This window comes from Panthera leo, chromosome C2, assembly GCF_018350215.1.
Source record: "Panthera leo isolate Ple1 chromosome C2, P.leo_Ple1_pat1.1, whole genome shotgun sequence".
Classification (NCBI taxonomy): Eukaryota; Metazoa; Chordata; class Mammalia; order Carnivora; family Felidae; genus Panthera; species Panthera leo.
In genome coordinates, this window is record NC_056687.1 from 115,902,178 (window position 1) to 115,925,604 (window position 23,427).

Here is a 23,427-nt window from a genome sequence, read left to right on the forward strand (position 1 = left end):
GACTTTTACCAAAAAATGAGATGAAAGCAAATGAAATGAAATAATACGATATGATATGAAAAAGAAAATGACAGTAAAACAGGCAGGAGTTTTTCAAAATATTAACCGCTGAAGTTTGTGCTATAATCCCCTAGGTGAAATTTTAATCTATCAATATGCTAGTTCAAGACCAAATTGTTTAGTGAAGAGAATGACCCAAAGGTATTGCATAATCTTCATTCTCCACAAAATATTTGCTTGCCATTTACTAAGCTAGAAAAAGGCACTACCAATAAGTAGTTTAGAAGGCTTTCCAACCAATATGTATTGAAACAAAGATCAGTTTCAGAGCAAAAATTTCATTAACTCAAATATCTTCTTTCTCAGCACTGTTTTCAATTAAGAAAATTATAATATTTTCTGTATTGAATTAGGATGAATATACAGATATACTCTTCAGAACCTTCTTTGAACTCCCAGTTTCATGGTCTACAGTGATTCTACTGGATATAAATATAGGTGTATTGTTTTTTCCTTAGGTTACTTTTCTTCACTTCTCAGTTTCTTTATTATTTTTATTTGTACTTAATTTAATTTATTTATTTTGAGAGAGAGAGAGAAAGAGAGAGAGAGAGAGAAAGCATGATCAGGGGAGGGGTGGAGAGAAAGGGAGAGAGAGAGAATCCCAAGCAAGCTCTGTGCTGTCAGCACAGAGCCCAACAGGTCTCAAACTCACAAACTGTAAGATCATCACCTGAGCCAAAATCAAGGGTCCCCCGCTTAACGGACTGAGCCACCCAGGCACCCCGTTTCTTGGTTTCTTTAAAGTAACCATCAACACGTTTTGATATTAAAATCAAAGTCCATATAATTTTTTAGCTAAATAGTTCTTTAGGTTGCAACCCACTTTGCTAACTCACCTAAATGAAGAGGGGATTTTTTTTTTTAATGTTTATTTATTTTTGAGAGACAGAGAGAGAGAGAGAGAGAGAACGAGTAGGGGAGGGGCAGAGAGAGAGGGAGACACAGAATCCAAAACAGGCTCCAGGCTCTGAGCTGTCAGCACAGAGCCCCACTCGGGACTCAAACTCATGAAGCCTCGAGATCATGACCTGAGCTGAAGCTGGATGCTTAACTGACTGAGCCACCCAGGCACCCTGAAGAGGGGATTTATCAGCAAAAGGCAGGGAGATGAAAACCAGACCAGATGACAGTAATTATAGAAGAGGCGCTAATTAACACTATCAAAATGAAACAAATGTGCTCTTGTTAATGTGTCACTTGCACGCTATTGCTCCCCAGCCTGAAGAAATATCCAGTATATGATGACACCATTGTGTTCTGTCATAATAGTGCTATTAATACATCTGAACGGAGACTAAGCAAGATTTTGCAGCTGTCAGACAAAAGGTATGTCCTTTCATTTCCAGTTACTTTTTCTATTCTACTATTATTTTATTATAATTATTTAAATGTTTTAGGCCATAATCTAAAATACAGACAGGCATAGAAGTCCTAAATAGTTTATGTTATCTGCAAGGTCTAAATACATCTCATGAAATTGTATTACGTGACTTTTATAATCCTGTTGAAATGCTTGAATCTGCCTTTTCATGCTGAATACAATGAATGTTATGAAGTCAGCCATAAGTATTTCTAGATTTAAAAAGTAATCGGGAATGTTTAAAACCGGCAGCGGAGACTGCACGCTTTCCCTCTTTTCTCTCAAAAACATGCCAGAGTGAGAAATAAGAACTAAAAATAGAGTGTATTCTATCCTTAATATAAGCGGAAAATGGCAATAATCACACACACACATGGCCTCTGAAGAATATGGGCCAGATACAACAAAATTTGAAGCAAATCAACAGAGGACATAGAGTTTCAATATGTAGCCTTTTTTGTTTTTAATCTCTAGAGGATAATAAGTGAGGCAATTCCTGAGTGGTGCTACAGCAAACTTAGGATGAGGAAGGAGGACCTGAAAGGGGAGGGAGAGAAGTGAGCCAGGAGGAAAGCAGGAAGGCTCCCTGGGGCCTTATCCCCAGGACTGCCCTTCAGCAATGAGCAGGACACCCCGAAAAAGAAATCCCTGCCCTGGGTCAGGCACTTCAGAGAGTCTCCTGTGTCTTGTCTATCAGAAACATGCAAAAGCAGATTCATGAATACATGTATAGGCCCTTCTGTCATAGCGAGTTCGATGCTCAGCCCTGGCACCACACAATTAAACATGGGCTCTCGCGGCTGACACCATTCACTCTCTGGGACAACTCTTATTCACACAATTCTCTCCTTTTTTAAGTTTATTTATTTATTTTGAAGGAGAGGGGGATGGGAGAGGGACAGAGTGAAAGCAGAGAGAATCCCAAGCGAGCTCCACGCGGACAGCATGGAGCCTGCCGTGGGGCTCGAACTCACGAAGGGTGAGATGATGACTTGAGCCGAAATCAAGAGTATGACACTTAACCGACCCGAGCCACCCAGGAGCCCCTTGTTCACAGCATTCTTGCTGAATGCATCTGTAAGCCTTGGTGACCTGCAGGTTGTGCCCTAAGGATGGGGGCAGTTTCAAGCTCAAGGAGGATTTTTGTAGCCAAAGCAACTAGGGAAGGGAAAGAGACAAATTAAGTAACTTGCAAATTCTTCAGTTCAGATAGTATGAGCGTAATATTTCTTGTACAATATGTATTTCCCAATAGTGCCGACCTTCTATTTTCTCCCTCTTCTTCATGTTCTATCGCTTAGTTCCCGGGGTACTTAGAGTTCCCGACTGCACTTTGTAACAGTCACACACAGGGACTGAGGGATATTTCACAACGTTAAACAACTTACATTCTTCTTATATTTATATAAATGTAGGTCTAGATGTAACAGGCTACGTACAGATCCCTGGCATTGGTAGCTACATGGAAACTGAACACTAAGATTGGATTTTCATAAAATATTTACTAAGATTTAATCGCTATAGAGAGTGGTTGCTGCTGGTCACACTAGATCAAGATTTTATCTCTTTTTATCTCATTTTATTTGAAAGAATTGAGCAACATACTGCTGTTTTTGGTTTTCTTTAGAATGTTTCAGCATTGGAGTATTGAAAGAACTGTATAGTTTTAGATTTTAAGAGACAGTGAAAGCCTGATATGAGTAGAGCAGTTTGGAGAAAACATTACAAAATATTTTAATTGTATCAATGCAAGTTATATGTTATCCCATTATAAAGCTCAGATACGGTCCACATTTGTCAAACCACCAGAAAATAGGTATTGAGGCTGCATGTGGGATCTTTCTACCAGTGACTACAGTCATTTCAGGCTAAGCTCTTTCCTCAAAACAATTTTCAAGATTAAAAATAAAATAATTGAGATATAGTCCACTAAAAGGGAAAGTTTTAGCAGAATTCGTGTTTAAGGCAATATCTACTTTCTTGAAGGATATTTTTGGGAACACAAAAACCTCATTTATGTATAGGCAGACTAAGCAGCCAACAAAAGCACTTGAGTCCCAAGTCTTTCACTCACCACTTCTAGTCAGGCTGACGTGTTCTCATGACCGTGAAACTACTGAGATCAGGAAGACGCTGGCAGATATACCCATGGCCGAGGACCGGGCTAAAGTGGTCAGAGAATGCATAAAGTATTGACGCTGTCTGCTCAAGCTGCCTCACCCACCGCCTCAACGTCCTTACGAACACGGAATAGCCGAAAAACGGAACATAAGCAATACAGGGACCTGCCCAGGCCTCTAGCTAAGAGTCTAATGGTCAATGGGGTTAACTGGGAGAGAGTTCAAGGAGGGTCCGCTCACAGGAATCTTCGCCCAATGTTGAGCTCCTCCACAGCCTTAAGAAGCTGGAAACAAAACACTGATGGGGCCAATGAAAAATTTCACTCAAGGGGAGAAAAACAACATAACAGATGACAGAAAAGTCAAGAAAACATTTTGGAGCACTTATTCCAAAAAATAGAATACACATTTATAAAATGTGCCTCTGAACCTTTAAGCAAATTTGAAAAGACGGACTCTGTGAATAATAAAATCTGTAAATAATACTACTTATGCCTTATCCTTTCTAGATCTATAGGTTCTATTATTGAATTACTCTTCTGAAACAATATTTAAAATATTAGTGATAGTATATACATTTATCTTTAGTATTTTTCTGTGAAACATAATGCAGAACACAAATAAAAATATATCAAAAATAGATGGTTAGAAATACAACAGGAAAATATGAAAACTCAAAGTAATGTGTACAGTATTAATATTGTAAAATTTTCAATGGTAGAACACTGAATTAAAACAGTGAGCATTTTTTATTCATAAGGGGCCATATGAAATTTAATTTTATGAACAGTTGTTCATGTACCAAATACCATAGCATCAATGCCATCAAGGTGATCGAAAGAAAAAAGTTCTAACGAAAAATCAACTATGGTTTGAGATGACTGACCTCAGACAGAAGCATAACTCCACCAAGGAAGATAAGTTGTCCTTTGTTCAGGAAAACAATAAAAGTTCAGTATATCTTATCACTGATCTAGGAAATCAGTACAGGATAAAATTTTGAGTCTGCAAACCCAGCACGTGTTTATTTAAAATTTGTAGAGTTGTAATGTTCTACTAATACGCTACGCAGTTGTTTCAAAGGACATGGATTATTGAGATGGAAGTTTTAACATTTTTCTCTCAGTTACCTGAATGTATCACCACAATTTGGAGACCACTGGGAATTCTGCAGTAATGGTGGCTACACTTGGGGTGAGCAAAGCATAACAGACAGAGTTGTGGAGTCACTGTGATGCATACCTGAAACTTATGTAACATTGTGTGTCAACCATTCTTCCGTAACCAACCAACCAGCCAACAAACAAAACTGTTTTGCAGAATGAACAGCAATTCATAATTATCTGTTGGTGTCGTATGAATAAAATATGTACGACTTTCACCATAGTAAAGGCGTAAAAAAGCAAAAAAAAAACAAACCCATAATTATCTCAACTGATTATAAAAAAGACATTTATTAAAATTCATCTGCGTGCGTGTATATACCTAGAGCAAGTTTTATGCCTAATAGCTAAATACAATAAACAATCCTGTATAAGTTAAGCCCAAATACATTTATATGCAGTCACTGCTATTTTTTTTTTTAAGTAAGCATTACATTCAATGTGGGGCTTGAACTCTCGACCATGAGATCAAGAGTAGCATGCTCTGCTGAGCCAGCCACACGCCCATACACTCACTACTATTTTTCACTGTTGCTTCAAAAGACCTACTCTATAATAGGCATAAATATGGAAAGGATATGGTGAAAACGGTGTAATTTATAAGTTACATAATACAAGGAAAATCCAGGAAATTCTTCAGAAACAATAAGAATTCAGTAAAAGAATTAATCCCAAAATAAATATACAAAATTATTATGTAAATATATTATGAAAAGAGAGTTATCAACAATAGCAAATACGATAATAAAAAAGAACACAGAAACCATAAAACACTTCGAAATAAATCCATCAGGAATGAACTTAACAAGAAATAGGCAATCGGGGCGCCTGGGGGGCTCAGCTTCTTAAGCCTCCGACTTCAGCTCAGGTCATGATCTCGCAGCTTGTGAGTTCGAGCCCCGTGTCGGGCTCTGTGCTGACAGCTCAGAGCCCGGGGCCTGCTTTGGATTCTGTGTCTCCCTCTCTCTCTGCCCCTCCCCCACTCATGCTCTGTCTCTCTCTCTCTCAAAAATAAATAAACATAAAAAAAAAAAAACAACAGATAGGCAAAATTGTGTAAGGAAAACTTTAAAAATTCACTAAAGAGTTGAAACTGCCTTAAAGTACAGAATCACATGCAATATTCTTGGATGGTACTGCTCTGTGTCTTAGAGATATAAGTTTTCTAAAAATTAACCCATGAGGTGCCTGGGTGGCTCAGTGGTTAAGTGTCCCACTTCAGCTTGGGTAATAATCTCCCTGTTCATGAGTTCGAGCCCTGTGTTGGGCTCTGTGCTGAGAGCTCAGAGCCTGGAGCCTGCTTGGAATTCTGTGTCTCCCTCTCTTTCTGGCCCTCCCTTGCTCACTCTATCTCTCTCTCAAAAATAAATAAACATTAAAATTTTTTTTAAAATAACAATAAACAGAAAGAATTAAAAACATTAAAAAAATAAATAAAAATTAACCTATAATGAATACTAATTAATAGCCCAATTGAACTGGAGGGAAAAAAAACTTACAATTATTTCAAAGTTCATTAAAATAATACTTGCATGAATATAACTAGAAAAATAATTTAAAATAAAAATAAGAAAGATTTGCTCTACCAAGTATTAGAAGTCTGTTGTAAAAATATAATGAAATTGTCCCTGGAAAAAAATCAATGGAATTCACTAACAATTCCAGAAATAGATTTATGTGTATATGAGGATTTAGTATGTAATAATAAAGGTTTTTCTTACTGTGGTGGGGGTAGGATGGATTAAAGAAAACATGGCATTGCAACAATTTGATTCTGATGAAAAAAATATTGTATCCTTTCTTCATACCAAAGTCTCAAATGAATTAATGCCAAAAATCTGAAATGAATTAACAATTTAACGGGAAGAAAATAATCACAAAATTAAAAGAATATTTAGGAAGTTATTTTTATAATTTTAGGGTGGGAACAACTTTCTAAGCAGAAGACTGATAGTTTGAATTACATAAACACTTATAATGAACAATAAAACAATAGAAAATGTAGTAATGAGCAGGATCATGAAGAAAAGAATATATAAATGGCCAAAAAAAAAAAAAAAAACACATGAAAAGTTGTTTAGGAAGATATTTTTCAGGTATGAAATTGGATAGGACTTAAACATTAACATTTTTAGTATCAATATGAGTGTAAATTAAACACTGATATCTTTTTAGATATCAAGTAAGTAATATAATTTGAGGTTACTAACTTAGACAGTTATCCTAAGAAAGTAATTAGATAAGTGTGTGAGGGTTTGTGTATAAGGGTACTTTTTGCAGTTTTGTTTATATTTCTTAAAATGGTAAAAACTTAATGTCCAATGGTGGGGGTTTACGACCGTTTAAAATGGTTGACATTAAAAAGTATATATACCACATTATTAAGAGAAAAAGAGAAAGTTATGCAAACAGCTGAAGGCAGATAACCTCCAAGACTATTTTATAAGGGTGCATAACGACAACTATTAGTAACAATTAGCTCTGGGTAGAAGATCTTTATTTTCTTCATAATTTTCTGAAAAGTTTGCGGTCGGTGAGGATGAATTTTTCTTACCATTAGAAAAGATGAAAAAGTTGACATGGCTATTTTCATTAAAACAGTCTTATTTAACTGAATAAGTAATGAATGAACTAATTCTTTGATGTTTTGACTTAGTTTCATACACTATTTTGTTGGGGCCATAGTTTTCCAACATCCAGTGACTTTATCATTTTGCTTGTAACTCTCCAAAAATATGACTTCACTCATTTCTAGATAACTTTATTTCAAACAATACGTATAACTTGGAAGCCATTAAAATATTAAATAAATGACTGAAACTTCAAAACAAGACATGCATTTGCCATAATTGCTTCATTTTTATTTCCCTACTTTGTCCTTAATAAATATCATTTTTTTTCTGTGATGCAGAGTATCAGAGATCACCTGTGAACCAGGGATATGTAAAATTCCCTTCCCACATGGCACTAAGTACAATACATATGCTTTTGCCTCTCACTGTATTGTAATTAACTTGCTAAAGTTTCACAGGACATTAATCTACCCGTCTAATCGTTATAGTTCATTAAGCACATTATTTAGTATGTGGTCATATTTTACATTCACAGCATTCCTCAAAGCAATTTTATTAGTTATTTCTCACATATTGTTATTAAATTATGAAATATAATCCAACCGAACAAAAGCACTCAAAAATAAAGTTGTCTCTAGTTCTGGCTCCAGAGAGAATCTGGTACAACAAGTAAAGCCAAGGAAGTCCTTTTCTGGATCAGAGATGTTTCTACTAGGTCTAAGTCAGTTTAAGAAAACCTAAAATGGTCAGAAAATAACCCTTCAGTCTTACTACACAATTTCTGGATTTTCAAAACTATGTTTAGCTGATATTGCATGTGACTATTAATCCTAAAACTCACCATGTGAACTAGATTTCTTGTTAGCCCTTCAAGGAAGTTCATTACTGATTGATAGTGTTTCCATTTTTCTACCTGCCAATACGGTGTGTTTCTTTGCATTTTCATGTATTTTTATTTAACGTTCATAGAGAACACGGATTGGGTTTGTGTCATTCCCTTTAATTACATGTCAAGTAGAAAACCCACGTGGTGCCATGGCCACTCAAGAAAAAACAAGCAAACAAACATGGGAAGGTTTCCTCTACTCGTCTTCTTCCCAATACATCTCCAAGTTCTGTGAATTGTTCTTTTAAATGTATGTAGGATCTTTCATTTTCTCATCTCTTCTGTCCATTGCCTGGACTTTTTCAATAGCCTCTACATTGGCCTTCCTTGCTTCAGGACTTCCTACATACCCCCACCAGAATGGTCCTTCTAAATTTACCCTCAAGATGTCACCTGGACCTTTAAAACCCTCAGTGGCTCTCATCTGCCTGGCAAGAGTGAAGCTCCTTGGCTGGCATCATATGTTCTTCATAATGGGGCTCCTTCTTTTAATCTTCAGCCTCATCATCCTCCATCCAGCTTCACGCCTGTTTGAGTTTGGATAAGTTGCTACCGCTGCGTAGGATGCAATCCTTATAGAAAATTTTGTTGGTCATTTAAGGTCTTCAAACTTCCAGGTCTACAAGTATCATTTATAGTACTGTTCCAAGGGCCCCATACCTTGAGATCCCAAGGACCTGGGTATTTCCGACATAGGTAATGAGCCCTGCACTGGTGATTTTCCACCCAGGCTGCACATTAGAATAACCCAGGGTCTTGAAGAAAGGTGGGGTGGCACTCACAAGATGTTTGGACAATGGTGTGACTTAAATACTTCCTAGGTGACTTCTAATGTTCAGCAAGAAACCACTCAGAACCACTGAACTAGACTTTGAAAACACTGCTTTAAAAACCATGTTCAGAAAACAACTCTTCTGTGAAGAATTCCTTGATCCTTGAGACAGAATACATCATTCCCAAAGAATTGATTCCCTGCTAGAATAAAAGCCATGAAAACAGCCATTCTATATTTGCCTTTGCAAACTCAAACACCTAGCCAAATTCCTATGTAAGTGCCCTCTCTTTCTCTCTCTTTCACACACACAGACACATACTCACAGTATCTCTGCCTCTCACTCCTCCCCCTTTTCTCTCTCTCTCTCTCTGCCCCCCCCCCCTCTTTTTTTTTCTTTTGTTCTCTCTTGCTCATGAAAATTGGAGAAAACCCTCTGGAGCTAAAGGTGATATCATATTCTGTGTCAGATGAGCTATGTAGTCATCAGAAACCATCCCAACAAAATCAACCAATCAATAAAAACCATTTTGTTCACTAAGCACCCGGTCTTGTAAAAAAGGAATATAAATGATTAAAAATGAAATTGTCCTTAGAGAGTACAAACATTGTTTTCCTAGCTGAAAAACAATCTTCACACTATGTATTGTACTCTATCACCTCCTAAATACTACTTTAGCTGTACTTTCAGGCTTCAGCTCTATTTTCCTTTCCTTTGAAGTGTCTGAGTGTGATATTGCATGTATTTATTTGGTAAATAAATTAAAAACATTTATTTATTTCCCTTGTCTGAAAACTTTTTTTTTGAGAGAAAGAGAGGTGGTGTGTGTGTGCGTGAGCAGAGGAGGGGCAGATGGAGGGGAAGAGAGACTCTTAAGCAGGATCCATGTTCAGCACAGACCCCGATTTGGGGCTCAATCTCACAACCATGAAACCATGACCTGAACCAAAATCAAGAGTGGGATGCTTAACCAACTAAGCCACCCAGGCACCCCTGAAAACTTTCTTAAATCTCAATAGTCTCCTTCTTTTTTTTCCCTTCAGTGTTATTAGATGATAGTCTGACTTTTAGGATTAAAAACTTAACTTTCTTAACAATGCTTGAAACCAAATGTCCCAACCCATGAAGAAATAAAGACATGCTCCTTTTAGCACGTAGGGACCATCATCCCAGCATTTCCTGGATACTATCCTTTGTACCATCACTGCCACTTAACGGACTGGCCTTACTGTTAGCCCACTGGGTGACAGTCCATTGTGTTTATATGGGAGAGCTGATATGTACATGAAAACCCTTATAAAACTTATAAATACATAGAGCAAAACCAAGAAAGAGAGAGCAACACAGGGAGAGATTGGGCAGAAGCAACAACAAAGAACAAAACATAAGAAGTGGTTATAGCCCCAGGGAACATGAAAAGGGGAGAGATTGGCATGAAAGTAGGGGAAACAGATTCAGTATAGAGAAGATTTTGCTTGGGATAAAGATGGCATAAGCCCTAGAAAATACTTCAAGAGACATAAATTATGAAAGGAATATTAGAAAACTGTAAATGCATGTGAATGCTCCTCACATAGATCCATTCATGGGCATGGAAAAAGAAAACGTCGAGATAAGTGTTTTCTAATGCTACTAATTGTTTTCATTAAGCAATTATGTGCTTGCCTGAACTTTGAGCACATGCTGTTATTTATATGAAATGTTTACCACACATACATGGTCCAAAGGAAAGAAAGCTGGTAAAATTGAGTTAAGTCCTCAAATATTCCATTATAATGCTTTCATTCTCTGGAAAGCACAAATGTAGATGGTATTTTTTATTTGTGAAGTGTAAAAATAAATTTTACTTTAAACTCAATACTGTAGTGTGTATTTTTATATTATTATTTACATTTGTTTACTTGTATATTTAGATATTATGTACATTATATATTTTTATATATTTTATTTATATCTTTCTTATATTCATCTTACTCCATATTCTTCCACATTCATATAGAAGAAGTTGGAGAGAATATCCACCTAACCATTACCTAGAGAAAGTTAAGACTGTGTTTATGGGGAGGTTATTATGATTTAATCATGCCAACATGTGCTCTCTGTAGAGAACTGTTTAAAAGTGAATTGGAAATTTCCACAGTCCAAAAGCCAGGGGAGCTGAAACCTTTGTATTTCTATTGGCTTGATCTGGACCTCATTAGCAACTACAGAAATAAGTTTTGTTAAAATCGTCCTGACCTGATAACTCAAGTTTTCCATATTGAAATGGGATTCAATGCTGTATCAGGGAAGCCTAAATATCTGCTAAGTTAGATCATCAAGCACAGGGTGGCCAAGTCCTGACTTGTTTTTTTGTTGTTGTTGTTGTTTTCTGTATATTTCAAGGTTGGCCAGCCAGTTACCTTGCTGGTTTTTCTTACCCTGACTTTTAGATCCCAAACTGGAACCTCAAAAAATGGTAAACCATTATAAAGGTAACACCACAATATTGAGAGGTTGTGCTTACTAAAGAGTTCGTAGAGTAGGTAACTGTCACCTGTTGTTATCTCCAAGTTTCTGAATCTCATTCTCACATTTGGTAGTCCCCTACATGGGAAACTTTTCCAAAATAGAATTTTTTAAATCTACATTTTCCTCCTCTGTGCTAAGTGCATTTTCTACTAATCAGATGCACTTGTATGAGGTTTAATTTGGAACAGATGTGAGGAGAGGGCATCAGGTGTGGAGTGGCAGAGATGGAGATATCTGAGATTTCCAGTGGCCTTGGCAGTTTTCTTGTCATGGAACCAAGCATGGTTCTGGGCTTGGCAATGGAAATGGCTGACTTCAGCAAAAGTACTGTGGTTCTGATGTGGGCAAGGTCAGTTCTACAGTGTGATGATTGGAATAATTACTGTTAGCTGAACCTAGAATCTATTCCCTCAGTGCTTCCAAAAGTTCTGTTATATTTCTAATATTTCTTAATAATCCTCTACAACTTAAAATAACTAGAATAGATTCTATTATCTGCAACCAAGTGTATATGTTAGAATAGAGAATTACAATTTAAAATAATACCTCTAGGGACTCCTGGGTGGTTCAGTCAGTTAAGCATCCAACTCTTGATTTCTGCTCAGGTCATGATCTCACAGTTTGTGAGATTGAGCTCCACACTGGGGCTCTGTGCCGACAGTGTGGAGTCTGCTTAGGATTCTCTCTCTTTCCCCCTCTCTCTCTGTTCCTCTCCACTCATGCTCTCTCTTTCAAAGTAAATAAGTAAACATTAAAATAATAAAATAGTACATTATTAGGACCTACCATTTCATTTTCCAGGAAAAAAAAATATTGGAGACTCCTCCTTTCATGAAGTAACGTTTCTCCAGGGACAAACAATACTGTCTGATTGCTACTGGGCCTCCAGAACAGCATTACATGTTAGAAATAACTGCTAAGATAATTGGACTAGTCACTCTCCCCATGCAGCCTATGCAGCTCTGAAATAATTTTAAATAATGAAATGTTTTAAAGTAAGCTACTTTGTTGCAAATTAGAAAATTGGAAGAAAATGTTAGTAATGTCCCTTGAAAGAGACCAGTTATCACCTAGATTTTCATATTCTTACTTTGTGAAACATTCCCTGTAATTTTCTTCCCTTACTGAATCTCTAAACACTTCTAATGTTCAAAAAATGATTCATAGAGAACTCGAAGAAAGAGCTAACCATCGAGTGATGAGGAAAATGAAAAAGATGGACTGGGTACAAATTTCTGTTTAGAAAAATCTGAACACACTTGGGAGGACCACAAAGATAGAGATTCCAGCTTTCACCATCAGATGAAAAATTTGGTGGGCGTATGCATTGCTTAAAAAAAAATCTCATGGGGCGCCTGGGTGGCTCAGTCGGTTAGGCAGCCGACTTCGGCTCAGGTCATGATCTTGCGGTCCGTGAGTTCTAGCCCCGCGTCGGGCTGTGTGCTGACAGCTCAGAGCCTGGAGCCTGCTTCATATTCTGTGTCTCCCTCTCTCTGACCCTCCCCTGTTCATGCTCTGTCTCTCCCTGTCTCAAAAATAAATAAACGTTAAAAAAAAAAAAGCAATCTCATTCATAGAATCCTAAAATTTATAGAAATACGAAACCTACGTGATCTAGTTCAACAACTTAATTGATAGGCAATTGATTCACCTACTTTGTGGAGGAGGGGCTTAAAAAATATATTTATGCATTTCCTCATGCGTATGTGTCTTTGCCACTCATCCAAAACATGTGGGCAAATGCCACTCTCAAGTAAGCCTTCATGCTTCCCACTTTTCTATATCCAGTAGCACACCCCCACATGTGTATGTGTATGTGTGTATATATAACTTTGGGAAATGCATCTTATATTTTTCTTTCTATGACATCACAATACACAATTAGTGGTTTCTAGAGCCATTAAACTTTGCTTCCGGAATTGGTGCAGCCGCTCTGGAAAGCAGTGTGGAGGTTCCTCAGAAAATTAAAAATAGACCTACCCTATGACCCAGCAATAGCACTGCTAGGAATTTATCCAAGGGATACAGGAGTACTGATGCATAGGGGCACCTGTACCCCAATGTTTATAGCGGCACTCTCAACAATAGCCAAATTATGGAAAGAGCCTAAATGTCCATCAACTGATGAATGGATAAAGAAATTGTGGTTTATATACACAATGGAATACTACGTGGCAATGAGAAAAAATGAAATATGGCCTTTTGTAGCAACATGGATGGAACTGGAGAGTGTGATGCTAAGTGAAATAAGCCATACAGAGAAAGACAGATACCATATGGTTTCACTCTTATGTGGATCCTGAGAAACATAACAGAAACCCATGGGGGAGGGGAAGGAAAAAAAAAAAAAAAAAAAGAGGTTAGAGTGGGAGAGAGCCAAAGCATAAGAGACTGTTAAAAACTGAGAACAAACTGAGGGTTGATGGGGGGTGGGAGGGAGGGCAGGGTGGGTGATGGGTATTGAGGAGGGCACCTTTTGGGATGAGCACTGGGTGTTGTATGGAAACCAATTTGACAGTAAATTTCATATATTAAAAAAAAAAAATAAAATAAAAAATAAACATAAAAAAAAAAAAAAAAAAAAAAACTTTGCTTCCGGAACAATACACATAAATCTGTATATTTATACACATATACAAATATAATTGTGGTGGATGGAATGGCATGAAATAAGACTTAAGGGTCTTTTACTTAGAATTAACCTATATCCAGTGATGATTTATGGGAAATACAAAGACTAGAATGCTATGCAGATGTTCATTGTATGAATAGCAATGTTAAAGTACATATATAGGAATCTGGTCTCTTACCTCCAGAACAAAAGCCTCGATTCCCGCCTCCTCCTCGATACAAAATTATCTTGGGACAACAGGAAGAAAACTCACAGAAATGCAGCAAAAAGTACATAAACAATCGAAATTCAGCAGCAAGGAAGACATAAAAAGTCCTTAGTGAGTCAGATGTAAAGTTTACAGTCTTGTTTTTTTCTTTAGTCTGCATTTCAACGGTCTTTCTATTTTTGTTAAATGTACGTGAAGGGAAAGAGTCTTATTAGAGGTTTGTTGACTAGCTGCTCACTTTGATATGCCGTACATGGTGCATTGAGACTTTTAGCTGTCAGGTACAGATGGAAAAGGAAGTATTCTTAGATTTGCAGTGACTATTCTCCACAATTCTCACAAACACATATTTTGCTTTCTCTATCAGCTAAATGGTGATCTTTTACCAGAAACAATATAGAATCTCAGAGTCTGTACATATATTGTCTTTGTAGAACAAGATGGTCAATGAAGCAGTCACTGTTAAAACCTCATGAGAACAATTAAATCCCAGCAATTAAGCTGATGACTAAATTTGGCGGTAGAAAAATGTTAATGACATACTTTCTGTAGCCCTTTCTGGAAGGGCAAACTTACTTTCTTCACCCCTCCCCCAACCCAATTCCTTTAATCAAAATGAACAGACAGAAATGATTAAAAATACCTTATGAGTACCTAGAACTAGGACTTGGGAGGATACAGCTAGAAAGAGCTGGAAAATATATTCTCAGAGTGTCAAAGTTTCAAGCTTTTCTTTTTTATGTATACAAATATTTTTAGACAATCAAAATGTATTCATATGAAGATCGTTTTAATAATGAGCCTAGAAAAAACACATTAAACTCCAAGGCTTTTTTGCTAATCCATTTAGGTTAGGTTTTTACAGCATTTTGTATGGGGAAAAGAAATAACTTATTATTTGTGCTCAGTGACCTTGAACTCTAAAAATGAGGGTTGAAAGTGACTAGGAGAGGCAGGAAGCAAAACCCATAATTGAATCTAAATATAAATGTGGACTTTTGTGTCTGAGTGAACTTCAAAACTGTTTTTGATATGATAGATCTCTTACCTACGTAAGAGTTCATCCAAAATAGTTGTTTTCCTAGTATTGCATAAGGAACAACTAAGGATGTAAATGTATCATCTTTTATTTGTTTATTTAACAAAAATTTGAGTAGATATAATGTGCCAGGTGTTTTGCTAGATCCTGGAACTACAGAACAAATATTCTACCTTCAAGAAACTATTTATTTGAGGAGACAGATGCATATTTTAAAATGTTTATATGAATACTATAATGCAAATGTGCACAGAGTATTCTGAGAACACGAAGAAGAAATACCTCTTTTAGCATGAGGGTCCTAGGCCAAAGGAGGATTTGACTCCTTAACTGTGACTTCAAAAAGGTACTTGGACTAGGCTGGATAGAAGATAGCAAAGGACACTCAGGGTCCTGGGAACAAAAGCATGGATGGAAGACATACTCTAGGGGATTTGTTGGTTGGTCTAAATATATTTCCACAGATGTGGGATTCTATCATTAAATATATATTTGATATTGTAAGTTTGAATTCACTTTGAGAAACATAGGAGCAAACTTCAAATAGATATTGTGATAATAATTATTTGTCGATTCAAAACCACTCTGTGGATGAATTTATTTTTCCTTAGGAACAAGGTATTGAATTCACAGTATTTGCTTCTATCAAGAAGTTCTAGAGACTTTTCTGGACTCTTCTCCAGGCAAATTCTTCTTTTTAATGTACTTTCTACCTGTGATCTACATTTTCTTCTGAAATAGATGAAGCCTATAGGCTTACCACAAAAGCAGGGTTTTCCAGCCTCAGCACTACTGACATTTTAGACTAGATAATTCTTCTTTGGTCTGGAGCTGTCCTGTACATTATAGGATGTTTAGAAGCTTCCCTGGCCTTTACTTATGAGGTGTTCATGGAAGATTCCCACCCTTCCAACAGTTGTGACAATCAAAATATCTCCAGATATTGTAATACATTCTTTCGGGGACAAATCACCACTGGTTGAAAACCACTGCACTAACATAAGCACTAACATAAGCACTAACATAAGCTGAATGGGGCTCAAATGTTTGACTTTTAGTAGTAATATAACATTGAAAGATTTTTAGGTGACTTATGTAGGTAGTATTCAGCCACCAAATGCCAAATCACTCACAATAAAAGCCAAAAGTATACTGGACAGACATATATTAGGAAAAGTCCTATGCTGGTGCCAGCATCATAACCCCTGCTAGTGACATTGTCATTCCTTCCCTGAGCACACAACGCAGGTCCAGCTCATCTGTGACCTGTAAGAAAACTGGAATGACTAAATCTTCTTTCCTGAAGTGATGCTACACTCTAACCCATGGTTCTCAACTTCAGGTGCCCTGTGGAAACTTCTGAGATTTATTTTTCATTTTTCAATTTTTTAAAAATTTTTATTTAAATTCTAGTTAGTTACCATGTAGTGTAATATTGGTTTCAGGAGTGGAATTTAGTGATTCATCACTTACATATAACACCCAGTGCTCAACACAAGTGCCCTCCTTAATGCCCATCACGCCTTTAGCCCATTTCCCATCCACCTCCCCTCCAGCAACCCTCAGTTTGTTGTCTATAGTTAGGAATCTCCTATGGTTTGCTTCCTTCTCTTTTTTTCCCCATCCCTATGTTCCTCCTTTTTGCTTCTTAAATTCCATATGTAAGTGATATCATATGATATTCACCTTTCTCTGACTTATTTCACTTAGCATAAAACACTCTAGTTCCATTCATGTCGTAGAAAATGGGAAGATTTTATTCTTTTTGATGGATGAGTAATATTCCATTGTGTGCATGCGTGTGTGTGTGTGTGTGTGTGTGTGTGTGTGTGTGTCGCTTCTTCATCCATTCATCGGTTGATGGATATTTTGCCTCTTTCCATAGTTTGGCTATTGTTGATAATATTGCTATAACATTGGGATGCATGTATCCTTTCAAATCAGTATTTTTTCATCCTTTGGGTAAATGCCTGGTAGTGCAATTGCTGGGTCATGGGATATTTCTATTTTTAACTTTTTTGAGGAAACTCGATACTGTTTTTCAGAGTGGCTGCACCAGTTTGCATTCCCACCAACAGTCCTCAAGCATTCCCGTATTGTTTGTTTGTTTAGTATTTGTTTTTAGTTTTTTTGAGAGAGTAGGGGAAGAGCATAGAGAGGGGAACAGAGGATCCGAAGAAGGCTTTGCACTGACAGCAGCAAGTCTGATGCAAGGTTTGAGCTCAAACTGAAATTATGACCTGAGCCGATGTCTGACGCTTAACCCACTGAGCCACCCAGGTGCCCTAACAGGGTTCCCCTTTTGGAGGAGATTTAAGGAATAGTGAAACTTTGATTACTCCGCAACGTTCTGATTTAATTTAAACAATACTGATATCCCAGTTACACCCAGAGGTTTGGTTTAATTGGATTTAATTGGCGTGAGGTGAGGCCTAGGTATTGGAAGTTTTAAAAGTTCCCATGAGATTTTAATGTGTTGCCAAGGTTGAGAAGCACTGCTCCCTTTACCTTACCTTGGGCTACGAATCACCCTTTTTTTTTTCTTTTTAATCTCCATTTTGTTTAGGGATATTGAGAGGCAGTTAACTCTTACTTCAGTTATACATATATATAATTATATATCATTAGTTTTTATAAAGGTCATAAATTTAGTGTCTACTTTAAAGCTAGGAATTTAGTTTTTAGAACTGGGAATTGAGTCTTTAACCCACTCTTTCCCAAACTTGTCTGCACATCAGAATCAGCTGATTTTTGTATTTTTCAGGCTCAGGCCACATCCCAATTAATTCTCAGTCTCTGGGGGTGCTTCAGTGCATCAGTTATTGGTGAAGTTTACCAAGTGAGCCCAGTGAGCAGATGTGTTTGGAAACCACTGCTTTAACCAGATCTGGAAAGGGATCTAATTGTTTGAACCCAGTAGATATAGATCATTGGTTCTCATCTGTAGCTGAGAATCACCTGGGGAGCTTTTAAAACTCCTGAAACCCAAACTGCACCCCAAGTCTATTAAGTCAGAATTGCCTGGGGGAGCGGCCAGTCACCAGCAGCTCTTAACATTCCTTAGATGATTCCAGTAAGTAGTCAAGCCATGGGTCTCAGACTCTAGCATGCCTCAGAATCACCTGCAGGGTTCAGTAAAACAGATTTCTGGGTTCCATACCCAAACCTTCTAATTCAGTAGGTCTACATTGAGGCTCAAGACTTTGCATTTCTAGCAAGTTCTCAGTTGCTACTATTGTTGCTGGTCCAGGGACCACACTTTGAAATCTAAATCACTGGTTTGGAAAATCAGGTTAATACGGGCACCTGGGTGGCTCAGTTGGTTAAACGTCCGACCTCGGCTCAGGTCATGATCCTACCAATGTGAGTTCGAGCCCCATGTGGGGCTCTGTGCTATCAGTTCAGCACCTGGAGCCTGCTTCAGATTCTGTGTCTCCCTCCCTCTCGGCCCCTCCCCTGCTCACACTTTGTCTCTCTCTCTCTCTCTCTCAAAAATAAATAAACATTAAAAAAAAAGAAAATCAACTTAATAAATGAAAGATGGAAAGTGACACATGGAAAATTAAGTCTAACTTCCAGGAATTTCTCCAGTGCTGCCTATTTTACTGATTTTTGAATTCTATTATTTAAAATTTCCATGAGAAGGACCACCTGACTGGCTCAGGAGGAAGAGCATGCGATGCTTCATCTTGGGGTGGTGAGTTCCAGCCCCATGTAGGGTATACAGAGTACCTAAAAATAAATAAAATCTCCATTATAACTATTTTAATATTTTCTTTTTCTTATATTAATTCTCTTCCACTTGAATTAGTTTTCCCTTTTTATATCTTGATGCTTCTTCTTCTTCTTCTTCTTCTTCTTCTTCTTCTTCTTCTTCCTTCTTTACATTTCATTAACCCAAATGAGGGTATCTACGCACGGCAATAAATACAATGTCTGATGAAGGAACGATGATTGCAGAAGTTGAGGGTCCACAGAGGGAGAAATGAGCACCTGCAGCAGAGCAGGGTCTGCTTTAAGGTATGCAGATTATCCAGCAAGTGCTAAAGTACTTATCCCTCACAGAAGGTTTAAGCTGTATGGAATCCTTGCCCCATTTCTCTGGCCCCAGGACTCATTTGGGAATCTCAGGTATCTGCCCTCCTACTTTAGACAGTAATATGTATAGCTTTAGGCAGATGATGAATGTTTGAGTCAACCACTCAGAAAGCTCTGGAGGAAGTTGCTGAGTTTGCCATTCTATAGCCCAATCATTTTCTTGTTTCTATAACAGTCTATGTGACGCTATTCTTCTCTCTCCATTCCTTCCCCCATATCCACCCCCACAAACACCAAAAATAAAAGAAAAAAAACTTACTTAGAAACCAATTAGAGAATTAGAGAAAGATCAAACAAACTGTACAGTAGAAGTAATCAAACAAATTGTGCAGAAGTAAACTTCACAATTAAAAAACAACAGCAAAATAACCAGACAGAAAATCAACACGTGAGCAACATCTTACACCAATGGGATCTAACAGACATAGAGAGAAAACTCTACCCACCAACAGCAAAATATACACTCTTCTCAAGTATACAGGGAACATTCTCCAGGGCAGAGTGCATTTTATGCTACAAAACAAGTCTTAGTAAATTTAATAAAATTGAAATCACACTACGCATCTTTTCTGATCAAAATGGAACACGACTAAAAATCAATAGAAGGAAAACTGGAAAATCTATAAATATGTGGAAATGAAATAAGACATTTTGAAACAACCAATGAGTCAAAAAAGAAATCACAAGAGAACTTAGAAAATATTTTGACACAAATGAAAATAAAAATATGACATTCCAAACTATGGGATGCAGTGAAAACAGTGCTAAAATAGAAATATATAGTTGTTATTGCTTACAATAAAAAAGAAAGATTTCAAATCAAGAGCCTAATTTTATAACTTAAAGAACTAGAAAAAAAAGAACTAAACCCAAAAAAAGATCAGGAATAAGAGGAAGGTGTATGGTTTTGTCACTTCTATTCAACATAATGCTGGAAGTCCTATCGAGAGCAATTAGGCAAGAAAAAAAAAGCATCCAAATCAAAACGAGAAAATAATATCTCTATTCAAGACAAAATGATGTCATGGGTAGAAAACCCTATAAAGATCCCACAGAAATACACATTAGAACTAATAATAAATGAATTTGGCAAAGTTTCAGGATACAAAATCAATACACAATATTCAGTTGTGTTTCTATATGTTAACAATGAATGATTCAAAGAGGAAATTTAAAAAACAAGTTTACTTACAATAGCGTAAGAAAGAAGAAATATTTAGGAAAAAACTTAATCATGGAGGTAAGAGACTTGTACACTGAAGACTGAAGGAAATTAAGAAATGCTGCTGAAGGAAATTACAGAAAACAATGAAAGGGAAAGACAGCCCCTGTTTATGGATTGAAAGATTTAGTAATGTTATGATGTCAATACCACTCAAAGTGATCTACGGTTTTAATGCAATCCCTATCAAAATCTCAATAACATTTTTGAAGAAACAGAAAAATCCATCTTAAAATTCATGTGAATTCTCAAGAGACACCGAATAGCCAAGAAAATCTTGAAAAAGAGGAACAAAGTTATAGATCTTATACTTCCTGATTTCAAGACATATTACAAAGCTACAATAATCAAAACAGTATGATACTGGCATAATGACAGACGTAAAGGCCAATAAAATAGAACAGAGATCCCAAAAATAAACCCTCACGTTTATGGTTAAATGATTTTCCACAAGGGTGCCACTGAGAGAAAGAACAGTCTCTTCAACAAATGGCATCAGGAAGACTGGATATCCTCATGCAAAAGAATGAAGCCGGATTGTGAGCTCACATCATATACAAAAATTAGCTCAAACCAGATCAAAGACTTAAATGGAAGACCTAAAACTATAAAACTCCTAGAATAACACAGAAAAAAGCCTTCATTACATTGGATTGGCAAGTATTTTTTTTTTAATATGACATCAAAGCACAGGCAAGAACAACAACAAAAAAAATAGACTAATGGAACCACATCAAACATAAAAACTTCTGCATATAAAAGAACCCAATCAGTGTAAAGGCAACCTACATAATAGGACAAAATGTTTGCAAGTCATGTATCTACTAAGGGCCAATATCCATACCATACAAAGAACTTCGAAAACTCAACAACAGCAACAAATAACCCAATGAGAAAATGTACAAAGAACTTGAATAGACGTTTCTCCAAAGAGGTGACACAAGTGGCCAACAAGCAAAGGAAAAGATACACAACATCACTGATCATTAGAAAAATGCAAATCAGAGCTAGAACAAAATATTACCTCACACCTGTGAGAATGGCTACTGGTAAAACAAAAACAAAACAAAATAACAAATGAATAACAAGTGTTGATGAGGATGGGGAGAAATCGGAAATCTTGGCACACTATTGGTGGGAATGGAAAATGGTGTAGTCACTATAAAAAACAGTATGATGGTCCCTCAAAAAGTTAAAATTAGAACTATTGTATGATTTAACACTTCCACTTATGTGCATATACCCATAAGAATTGAGAGCAGAATCTTGAAGAGATATTTGCACACCTAGGTTCCTAGCAGCACTATTTACAATAGCCAAGAGATGAAAACACTCCAAGTATCCATCCACAGATGAGTGCATAAACAAAATGTGTTATATGCACAAAATGAAGTGTTATTCAGCTTTAAAAAAGAAAATAATACTAGCAGAGGACATTTGGACATGAACTACAACAACAGCTCTTTTGAAGGGTCTTTAGCCTGACAACCTATGGATGTAAACCACAGCATTGACTTTTCCCTGGGGCTTTTAGCTTGCCATTCCTGTGGATTTTGGACTTCCAGACTCTATAACTGTATGAGATAATCCCTTAAAATCTCTATCTCTATCACTATCTCATCTCTATCTCTATCTCTATCTCTATCTCTATCTCTATCTCTATCTCTATCTCTATATCATCTCTCTCTCTCTATCTCTCTCTCTATCTCTCTCTCTCTATGTGTGTGTGTATGTGTATATATACATATGTATATACACATATATATGTATAATCTCCTATTGATTCTGTTTCTCTGGAGAACTCTAATATAGAACTCTGAGCAATAAATGGATAAAATTTGAGGACATTATGCTAAGCAAAATAAGCTAGTCACAAAAAGACAAAGATAAATACCATATGACTCCATTTATATGAAGTATTCAGAATATTCAAATTCATATAAACATAAAAATGAATGGTGGTTGCTAGGGCCTGGGAGGACTGGGAAATGGGCAGTTGTCTAATGGGTGTAGCATTTCATTTATGCAAAATGACAAAGTTCCAGAGATTGGTTGCACAACAATGTGAATACACGTGGCACCAGTGAACTGTACTCTTAGAAGGGTTAAGATTGTTTTGTTTTGTTTTGTTTTGTTTTGTTTTGTTTTGTTTTTTACCACAATTAAAACAAAATGAAGCAAAACAGAAAACAATGACAAGCTATCAATACCTGCCTGGTTCTACTGGATCTGAAATAAACTACAGAGTTAAAATTGGGAAACATCTGCAATGGTTTCAATGACAAAGAGAAGACACATGAGTTGGAATGCACACCCAAACTGAAATTGAATCAACAATTTCCAGCTGGCATTACAAATTGTAACAAATCAACAAGTAGACAAAAGGCCAAACAAATGAGATATTTTCCTATATATAGCATGCAAGAATGCATGAGGTACAAGGGCAAGGACACACGCCTCTATTCCACTCTCGGTGGCAAGTTCCTTATGGGATCTTAAATCCATTTAAGTCAACACAGGATATGTGGGAAAACTGAAGCTATTCAGAAAGGAACATCTTAAGAACTGAAAATATGTATTATAGGAATGTTATTTGAATGTGGAGGTTAGGTGTTTTACATATAAAAGTTAAGGGAATCCAGATTTCTTGATGTATAAACTAGAGTGGAAGAAAAAAGTTACTAAGTTATTATTATAAGGAGGAGGTTTTCCAACAGTTCTTTCTCCTTAGCACACTGAACTGAAGGATATGGACTTCAGTTCAGTAAAAATTTTCCTG

General features: G+C 36.7%; 1 pseudogene; it reads left to right on the forward strand.

Moving 5' to 3' along the window:
• Nucleotides 1–11,673: 11,673 nt before the first annotated feature.
• LOC122229335 overlaps nt 11,674–23,427 on the forward strand; it is a 47,781-nt pseudogene continuing 36,027 nt past the window's right edge.